At 38.1% G+C, this 10,511-nt stretch overlaps 1 long non-coding RNA gene across 1 annotated transcript in view; it reads right to left on the reverse strand.

Annotated features, from left to right (window-relative positions):
• LOC140636305 (uncharacterized) overlaps positions 1-10,162 on the reverse strand; it is a 28,433-nt gene extending 18,271 nt beyond the window's left edge. Inside the window, exon 1 of the long non-coding RNA XR_012033588.1 lies at positions 10,048-10,162. This is a non-coding gene — a long non-coding RNA (uncharacterized lncRNA). The remainder of the gene's footprint in view (positions 1-10,047) is intronic.
• Positions 10,163-10,511: the final 349 nt, after the last annotated feature.

Raw genomic sequence — 10,511 nt, forward strand, 5'->3', positions numbered from 1 at the left:
CAGCCTAAAGCCCAACATAGGGCTTGAACCCATGACCATAAGATCAAGACCTGAGCTGAGATCAAGAGTCTGACACTTAACCAACTAAGCCACTGAGGCACCCAGTATTTTTGTTCTACTTAAAATCTATGATCATTTTTATAAACTGTCATCTCTATTTTAACTCAACTATACTGTTCTTCCCATAAACTATGTATCTTTCTGTACTACAGTTCTTTCTATATTATGATATACCTGTATTTTATTGTTGTTAAAGGTTTCACTAACCAGCCACTGAAATGGAGCTGATTAATTAAGTGGAGCTTGTTTTACACTGAGGAGGGAAATTGTTGGAGTAAATGGTACCTGTTTTGCCACAGGGATTTGTGCTGGATAGGAAGCCCCAGAGCCTGAAAAGTAACAATTACAGTTGGCGTCATGTCTACATCAGGTCATTAAATTTAGAGATGCTCATTCTCCTGGGATTTAATTGCAAAAATTTTCAGACTGAGAATCATTTATAGATGGCCTCCCATCAAAAGTCCTCCCATTTTGGGCAGTCCCGGTGGCGCAGCGGTTTAGCGCTGCCTGCAGCTCAGGGCGTGATCCTGGAGACCTGGGATCGAGTCCCATGTCAGGCTCTCTGCATGGAGCCTGCTTCTCCCTCTGCCTGTGTCTCTGCCTCTCTCTCTCTCTCTCTCTCTATGCATCTCTATGAATGAATGAATGAATGAATGAATGAATGAATAAATAAATAAATAAATAAATAAATAAATAAATAAATAAAATATTTTTAAAAAATGTGTGCAGTGGTATCAGAATTGTTAACCTACACCTCTGTGGGAAACATTTAAAAAAAAAGTCCTCCCATTTTAATTTCTCCAAGAGTCTAAAAACATCTAATATGATGTTCTGCCTAAAGCCTTGGTGAAAAGACATGATTTCTTTTTGGCTTTCCTGGTATTTAAGACTACATCATATTACATATATATGGCCCTTCTGCCCTAGGCTGCAAAAGTCAGCAGGCTGTCACTAATGCATGATGGAGTGAAAAGAGAAAAGAACTAGGGATTGTGAAACTTGAGTTCTGGTCCTAATTTTCCAAGTTTGTAACTTCAGACAAGTCAGTTATAATATAATATAGGCCTTATGTTAGTTGTGAAGATTGAGAATAAACAAAGCTCTACATCAAAGGCTTAGTATGGTAACTAAGTAGGTGCTTAATAAATGTAATATATCTCACTGTTGATTATATTTCACATCTGTCTTGCAGCTCCGTGTGGTCCTGTGACTCAGTTCTGCCCCATGGGATGTGGTCAGAATGATGTGGGCTATTTATGGTTTGTGCTATAAAAGGAGGGAAACTGTACTCCCTTGTTTCCTCTCTCCTGCCTCTTGGAATGTGGTCACAGTAGCAAGTCCTCTCAGACCATGTAGAGAAGGGAAGATTCCTAGGGAGTTCAGATAAGATGACTGGGTGGAGCAGGTTCTCCATAGTAACCCTGGACCATTCATGACTAGACTGTTATTAAGAGAAATTTCTAGCTTAGTTTAAAAATCTGATATATACTACTAAATCTATATTCTATCTAATAAACATCAAATTAAGTACCAAAGTATTTGGTTTGTCAATATACAAATAATACTAATTATTGTTTTATGTGAACCATATTTTCTATATGAAGTATAATAATCCATGTGCATATTGTAAATATAGGTCATTATTTATTTTGCATGATACTAAACACATTTTCTGTGTCCATTGTCATACCTATAGCTTGTATTTATATATTAACACACTTCATATACACATGCACAAAATAGTCTTATCTCTACTTAATGCCATACAAACCCATTTAAGACAATTGAAGTGCACTTAAATTACTACAAATTATAGACATTATTTGATATATTGTTTTATTACAGAAAACTGGTGTTTGAAAACTTCATTAGGATTAGAGATTTGTTTTAACCAAGTTTATATGAAGCCACTTTCTTATAGTCTTGCTTCTTTTTGTCCCCATAAGGCATCTTATCAATTTCCTCACCCATAGATTACAAACTCAGAGCATGTTGAATGAAAAAAGGTGAGGAATCCTTGAGAAAGTATACTGAGTGCCACCACAAAAGGAAGACAGAGATGTATCCAAAGGGGAAGTCAGAGAGATTCAAAGCATAAGGAGATGATCAACCATTGCTGGGTTTGAAGATAAAGGAGGTCATGAGCCAAAGCACACAGGTGGCCACTAGAAGCTAAGAATGGCCCCTGAATGAAAGCCAGTAAAGAAATGGGGACCTCAGTCCGCAAACATATGGAACTAAAATCTGTCAACGACTGGATTGACCCTTGAGGCAACATCTTGATTTTAGCCTGGTGAGACCTTTAGAATTCTAACCTACTGATCATGAGATAATAAATGGCATTGTTTTAAACCTCTAAATATGTGGCATTTTGTTACATCACCAAGAAAAAACTGATGCTGCCACCCAGAACATTTTTGTGGTTCACTAGTTATGGTGGGCTTGAGGAGAGTTGAAGTCAGGTGATACTTGGAATTTTGGCTCAAGACCTTGTCCCAGTGGGCCTATTAGATGTGAAAACACAGCTTTCCTATTATTTGTCCTATTTTCTAAGTATATTATTGGATTAGACATACTCAGCAATTTCCAGAATGGTATGAAGACTGTCATGGAAGAAGAGTTAAATGGTAGATATTGGAATACTAGTTCCCTGCCAAAGAAATACTATATCCCTAAGAAATCAAAAACTTGAAAGACACAGATGTGGTTATCTGTATATAGGTTCACTTACAATAACTGTTGTACAGGGCTTTGGAGAATAAGGATTATGAATGTGAGCTTAATAAAGTGATGACTCTGTTGAAAATGTAGGGTATTTTTTTACTAGAGAAAATCAATACAGTCTCTGGTACCTGATCCAAAGCTATTGATCTGGAAAATATGTCTCCCTCCCCTTCATTTCAATAACTGGATTTTAAGGAGTTGGGTTTGCCATGTAGGGATGGCAGTACACGTCCAGGGTCAACAGGAGGAGGATCTGTTAGCAAGACTTCCAAATATAATCATTACTCCAGTTTCTTAGCCCTCATTTCAGGGAAGCACTTAGACCAGGGGGGCCAGGGGTAATAAATGAACTCTTAATGATGGATCCTCTGTTTGAACTGTATTATTATATTTTATACCGTGTAACACCTAGATTGATGGTCAGCCTTATATGATGCTGCCTCTGGCACAGGCCAGATGAGCCTGTCTGAAGAACTTTTCCAGGTTTAAATATACTATATTGGGCTGTAAGGGGTGGGGGGCATTTGAGCTTCCAGAAAGTTTGATAAACTTTCTTCTTTTTTTGTTTTAAAGATTTATTTATTTATTTATGAGAGACAGGGAGAGAGGCAGAGACACAGGCAGAGGGAGAAGGAGGCTCCCTGTGGGGAGCCTGATGCAGTACTCCATCCCAGGACCTGGGGATCACGACCAGAGCCGAAGGCAGACACTCAACCCCTGAGTCACTCAAGCATCCCTGATATAACTTTCAATAAGATTTTCCCCTGCAATTGTTCCCTTTTTCAGAAGAACATGAAAACTCATGAAAATCTGTTAAAGGATAATGTTGCTAATCTTTTCAAAATTCTGAATGCTACCTTCTGATTGCACTAACTTCTTTCAATAGTAAGATAAGTGAATAAGGTAAGTAATCCTTATTTCAATAAGTTTGTTTTATATACCTATGCTGTGCTTCTGTCTGAAATGACTATTGATAATTGCTAATATGGTGGTTTCATAGCTTAACATGTATGTCCCTTCATGAAAGCTGACCAGGCTATTGGTATTGCTAAGTGTTAGGTTTCTAGCAGCAACACCCAACCATGACATAACTGCCCCCACCCCTTACTCGCTCCCCCACCTCTGCCCTGTGAAAATGCAATTGCATACCATAAAGAACTGGCAGCCAACTGATGTCATGTTGAGTGTAATGGACACCTTCTATCATGGACAGGAAGCTCTTTGTCCTTAATGGGATACACACTTGGATGTATCAGGATGTCTTTCCTGACCACCATACCTCTGAACATTTTCTCCCATCAGACACATCCATGCAAGCCTTGAATCCAGAAGTGAGCACCATGAAGAGATGGTTATATTCAGAAGAAGTGATCTAGTGCTGTAGTGCCCTGCTCAGATCTCTTTAAGGTTAAAGGAGTCATCTTGAAGTTGCCAGGATGTGGCTACTGATACCTGTCAGCTGAATCTGTTTCCAGGAATTGCTCTTGAAGGGTAACCCTTCCCCCAGAGAGAGCTCTTATGCAATGACTGGTCAGTTCTAGAGGCCTAAACTCTTGATCTAAATTTAGGACAACTAAATGGTCAGAGCTTTCTAAAGCATTGACTGAAGCCTTGTTACAATTTTATTATAGTTCAATTTCTCCCTCTACCTCATGTTACTTCCCTCACTGATTTTTTTTTAAATTTTTTATTTATTTATGATAGTCACACAGAGACAGAGAGGCAGAGACACAGGCAGAGGGAGAAGCAGGCTCCATGCACCGGGAGCCTGACGTGGGATTCGATCCCGGGTCTCCAGGATCGCGCCCTGGGCCAAAGGCAGGCGCCAAACCGCTGCGCCACCCAGGGATCCCCCCTCACTGATTCTTAAAGGCATTGTTCCTAGGACTACTCCCAATAAATATACTGCACAGAAATCTCTGCCTCAGAGCGTTTCCCCAACACCCTGACCAAGGCCTCTAGTTAGTACAGTAGTGTTGTGCAGTGTTTTTGGGGGGAAGCAGTGTGTTAGAATTTCTGACCTCTAATCCCAGGTACTGGTTGGGATTTAATATGCATCTTTATTAATTTTATTCTGAATGTGAACATGAGGTGATCTGGATCAGATATATTTATTACTTTATAATTAATAAGCATGTGATTCCCTCTCACCTGAGTTCTTACCGGTGAGGTGAGGTGAAGAAAGCCAGGTAGAGAAAGCTCCTACATACATAGCTGGACATTGCACTGATGTGGGACAGGGGACAAGGAGGAAATGGATTCTCTCTTTATCCACAGGACAGCTGCCTTCCTTCTCCTCCTCTGAAAGGAAGAAGAAAAACCTCTGCTCTGTGGGGATGAAATGGAAAGGATCCTGGGTTCTGGCGTGAGCCTTTTGGAATATACATCCATGTCTCCAGGAGCCATATAAGCCTCCTGTAGCTCTCTGGCTTTTTAGGACCTACAGATGTCTCCGAAGGCCTGGGCTTCATTTTCTTTTGAAATATAAACACATACCTTTAGAATTAGGTAAATCTCTCTGGAATTCTCTAAGCATCTTATCCCAGGATCCTAAGTTTTCAGCAAAAATTTCATCTAGAAAGCCCAGACAGTACAGAAACACAAAACTATTTTCTCTACATCCCACAGCATCACAGTTGCTGATTAGAAGCCTTGGTGTTTTCATTAGAGAAACTTCTTTGATGTAGTTGGACTATGTAGCTTCAGACTGCCTTTTTGAAAATCCTGGAGATTCTATGAACTGTTTAATATTCTATAACAAAATCCTTTTTGGTTTAAATTAACCAAAGTAGATTCTTTTGTATCTGCAACTAAGATTCCCAGCCGCTAAAGATCAAGTTTATATAATGTCAGTTTGGCTATTGTGGACATTGCTGCTATAAACATCGGGGTGCAGGTGTCCCGGCATTTCATTGCATCTGTATCTTTGGGGTAAATCCCCAACAGTGCAATTGCTGGGTCGTAGGGCAGGTCTATTTTTAACTGTTTGAGGAACCTCCACACAGTTTTCCAGAGTGGCTGCACCAGTTCACATTCCCACCAACAGTGTAAGAGGGTTCCCTTTTCTCCGCATCCTCTCCAACATTTGTTGTTTCCTGCCTTGTTAATTTGCCCCATTCTCACTGGTGTGAGGTGGTATCTCATTGTGGTTTTGATTTGTATTTCCCTGATGGCAAGATGCAGAGCATTTTCTCATAAAACATGCAGATAAAACTATATATTTAAGGAAACATACATATTTAGTAAAATATAAAAACAGGTTGAGGAATAAAAAACATCAAATTTAAGATTACCTAATATTTGCTTCAGAGGTTGGGGAGAGGAAGAATTTTGATTGGTAAGGAGCACACAGGATGATAGCCATACTGACAATGTTTTATTTGTCATGACTGAGAGGTATAGTCACTGTTTTATTATGTATATATGTGTGTATACATATACATATGTACATATATATATGACATTGCATAAGTGTAAAAATACCTACAGAAAATCTTTTCTTTAAGATTTTATTTATTCATGAATTTATTCGTGAGAGACACAGAGAGAAGCAGAGATATAGACAGAGGGAAAAGCAGACTCCTTGTGGGATCCCGATGTGGGAATTGATCCTGGGAGCCTGGGATCATGACCTGAGCCAAAGGCCAATGCTCAACCACTGAGCCACCCAGGCATCACCCTACAGAAAATCTTTTAGTGCTCACTTAACCTGCTACAACAGAGCTTCCCAAATAGTCTAGCTCCAAGAAAAATACTGATTTATTTCTCTCTCATATAAGAATCTTTAGAGAAACAATCCAAGTTTTGAGAGTAGCTCTGCTCCACATTGTCATTCAGTGACTCAAATTCCTTCTGCCCTATTACTCCATCTTTTCCCTAGAGCATTATCCTCATTTTCCTGGTAAAAACTGGGTCACAGGTGTGAGAGTGTGCCAGCTCATAGGAAGGGAGCAAAGATCACAAATGTTCCAGATTAAAACAAGGCCAAGACCAGGAAGTGGCTCACGTCACCTCTACTAACTTTGTGGTAGAAAGAACTGAGGTCTCTGGTCGGACCAGGCTGCAGGCACTTCCCAGCCGAATGATGTGCCCAGCTGCAACTTTCTTGCTGTGAAGGAAAGGATGAATGTATTTTGATGAAAACTAGCAGGCTCTTCCAGAGGGCCTTTAGGAAAACTGGGTACAAAAAATACAATTTAATAAGGCCTATGTGCAGTTTTCTCTCCTGTCACAAATCTACAAATATTATCGGTTACCATTTAATCTTACCTCAGAGGGATTTTTCTGCATCTGAGAACAACTCCAAAGAATATGCCATGTCTGGTTCTTAGTGAGCTTAAGGACTTCATGTGAGTAACAGTCAACTTAAAAGGAAAAGGATTAAGAGCTTTCATAAGTCTCTTCATTGGATCTCTTGCCATCATTGACCAAACCTCTCCAGGAGGAAACTTTGCAGTCTGCTGCACAAGTGCCTTCTCTGCTCTGCTTGGCTTGGTTTTGTTATGTTTTTTGTTTGCTTGGCTTGGTTTTGAATTCACCTTTCCATTACATGTTCTCACTTGTCTTTTCATAACAAAGATTGAGAAGAAAATGATTTCCTTTGTATTTGTTAGAACTTGTGAAGATCTTCTTCAAAGTAAGGAAAGGTTGCCATAGTAACAGTGGGTCTAAATTATTCTCTACACTAACTAATCCCGACTCCTGTCCATGCTTAAATGAAGGCAATGGTTCGCTGAAGCAGAATTCCAGCTGTTCTACAAATTAGTTTGTTCTGCACAGATTTTCTCTTTCAATATTTGTGGTCATCTCTCTGAATATTAAAACCATTTTTGAATAAGACAGTTTTTAAGAAGAAAAATGTGGCATTTCCACATACTCTTCTCTTTTTAGAGATAAAAGAACTAGAGATAAAAGAACCAGGAGGAAAAAAAAAAAGATCAAAGTGATAGAGGCACACCCATCCCCTCAGCCCCATTCTAGGAATAGTTTGGGGCTTAAATTGGAGTCATAATTTCAGCAATATTTCTGAGGACAGGGATTCCACAGTTTGCCATTCTCTCCACCCCCAAACATGCTTCCTTCTGTACCTACCTGTACTAAAAACTAATCAGCATTTTTCCTGCTGAACCCAGCTGTGGTCCATAACTCACCCTCAACGAAATATTTTAAGCAAGTGCTATAATTTGGAATTGGTACCAACCAAGCTTGAGTTGAAATTATTTGCCAGCCCTAGTCTAATTCTTTTCTCTTGAATTCTAGTCTAGTATCTTTATATTTACTACGCTGCAATTTTCATTATTACGCCAGTGATTTAGATATTTTATTTTAGAGAATACCTAATGAATTTTTACATGAAATTAAACTGCTTTTGTTATATCCATTTAGCCTACAATTCATACTTTTCCAAAGCACAGTTATTTCACTGGTAAACATTTTCATTTTTTCCTTTAGTAGTAATCATAAAGTTCAGAATTCTGCTCCATACTTTTTATTACTTCAATTTTATTGCACTCGAATTATTTTGTTCTTCAACTATTTTTCTCTTCTTGGGTTATTTAGCAATATTTATTTATTTATCCTTTAAATAAGTGGATATCCTGAAACATTTACCTACAGGTAAAATGTATTTCTATAACATGAGATACTGATGGTTAAAATATGCATATACCTGTACACAATAGAAAAATGTCCCCAAACTGAATAGATTCTTAATATCTCCTATTTCAAAATGCTTTACATAATTGTAGTCTTTTTCAGAACATACCAATAGACACACTAACAAATAACAGTTAAAGCAATGGCTATTGAACCAAATGAGTGTGACAAAACGATCTGCATAACACAGGATATTGGGGCAAATTCTATCATGAATCCACACATGAGACTTTGTGTAAGGCATCCTCTCTGCAGTTAAGGGCACAATTTAGATCTCAGTGGTTATGTCTGTGTACAGCCTGAGGGGTGAAAAAAGAAGGGGTTTGGAATAAGACAGAGTTCCACCAATGTCCTTTGCTATGTTTTGGTAGACTTTGTAAATAGTTTAAATTAGACTTCAGGATGAAAGACCACACAGAAAAACAATCTTGCATCTTATTCAAACTTTACAAGTCAGTTTCTCCATCTCTTGTGATCATGCATACACATTTAAGACAAGGAAAGTAGCTATTCAAATTTCCATGCACTCACCACCCAATGAGGAATGACATACTAATTGGATTATAGTTTCTAGATTCAGAGTGACTGCTGCCTCTTGATGCCTTGAATTAACATTGACATTTTGAGTTCTCATTTTATACCTATGAAGGAAGAATATTGCTTCTTTTATAAAGGAAACTGATATTAATTTAAGTCCCCATTAGATTGTTGGTGATATTTGTGTATTAGTAATTGTGTTGATGATGTAGGATTAGCAATTGTAGTAAATAATAATTAAAGCTTATACCTTCGTGTTATGCCACCACTCCCCTTCCCCAGATTTATAAATGTTTTATCTGAGTTTTTCTTGCATCAAAGCATATCTTTCTTTTAAGTTGGTTTATTTATGATATTCGATGTAACTGTGACCCAATAGCTTAAAGGCTTACTGTGTTGTGTCTTCCATCTCTTCCTTAGCGCTGCCCTCTTCTGGAAGAGGTTGGAATGGCAGCAGTATAGATAAGGGAATTGTCTCCCCTTTTTCCCGTCTTATATGGAGTTCTTCATAGGTTTATAAAAATTTATGACTTTAAGGGAGGTTATGATACATTCTGTATAATGAATAGAGTGGTGGTTTTTTTAATCGCATCTTATCCCTCCCTTATTTTCCATATCCTGAAAGAAAAAAGATACTTCTGTATTTTGCATATTATCCTTTCAGAATTATAAACAATTTCAACCATTCTCCACTTTCAGCTCAAACCCTTATCACTGATTACTTTTTTAACCACAGTGCCATGATTAGGGATGTACATATTGTATCCCGAATTTCATTGTCCACAATGAAAATTGTTGACAGGCAAAAGAAATTATTGTTCACAAATTGAACTCAGTTCTTCCCATAATATAAAATGAAGGGCTATGGCAATAGGACTATAAATTGTTGAACTTATTTTCTCACACCTGCATTATGATCTTAAAAGGTTGTGTAGAAAAATTCTAGTTTTTAAAAATCTAATTCTACAGGAGATTCTTTGAAATCTACTTATTTTGCCATTGGCATAAATATGGCTTTTTGAATTATGCCTTCAACCTTTTTTATAGAGTGGCATTAGTAATATGACTTACCTCTACCCCATTAATCTCTCTTCTCCAAGTGTTTAATTCTTGGAAGACAGATTCCAAATGACCCAGTTCAGGATAGGAAATTACCTAGTGGCCATAGTGACTGATCTTTTGGCCCAAGCACCTACACTTGTATGCAAAAGTCATTCTCAGAAAAGAATGAGTTAGTGTACATTGATTATTTCCTCATAATACTATTTATTATATCTTTTGCTATGTAATAAGTTGTTACAAATGTAGTGGCTTAAACAGTTTCTTTGACTGAAGAGTCTGGGCATAGCTTCTCTGGCTTCTCTGCTTTAGGCTCTCTCATGAAGCTGCAATCAAGTTGTTGGTCAGGGCTGGGGTCTCATCTGAAAGCTTGAGTGAGGGAGGACTTACATCCAGATGGGAAAACTGACACGACTTATTTTCTAAAAGAGCTGTTAGATTGAAAGTCTCAGTTCCTAGCTGGCTGTTAACTATAA

This window comes from Canis lupus, chromosome 7 (assembly GCF_048164855.1).
Source record: "Canis lupus baileyi chromosome 7, mCanLup2.hap1, whole genome shotgun sequence".
NCBI lineage: Eukaryota > Metazoa > Chordata > Mammalia > Carnivora > Canidae > Canis > Canis lupus.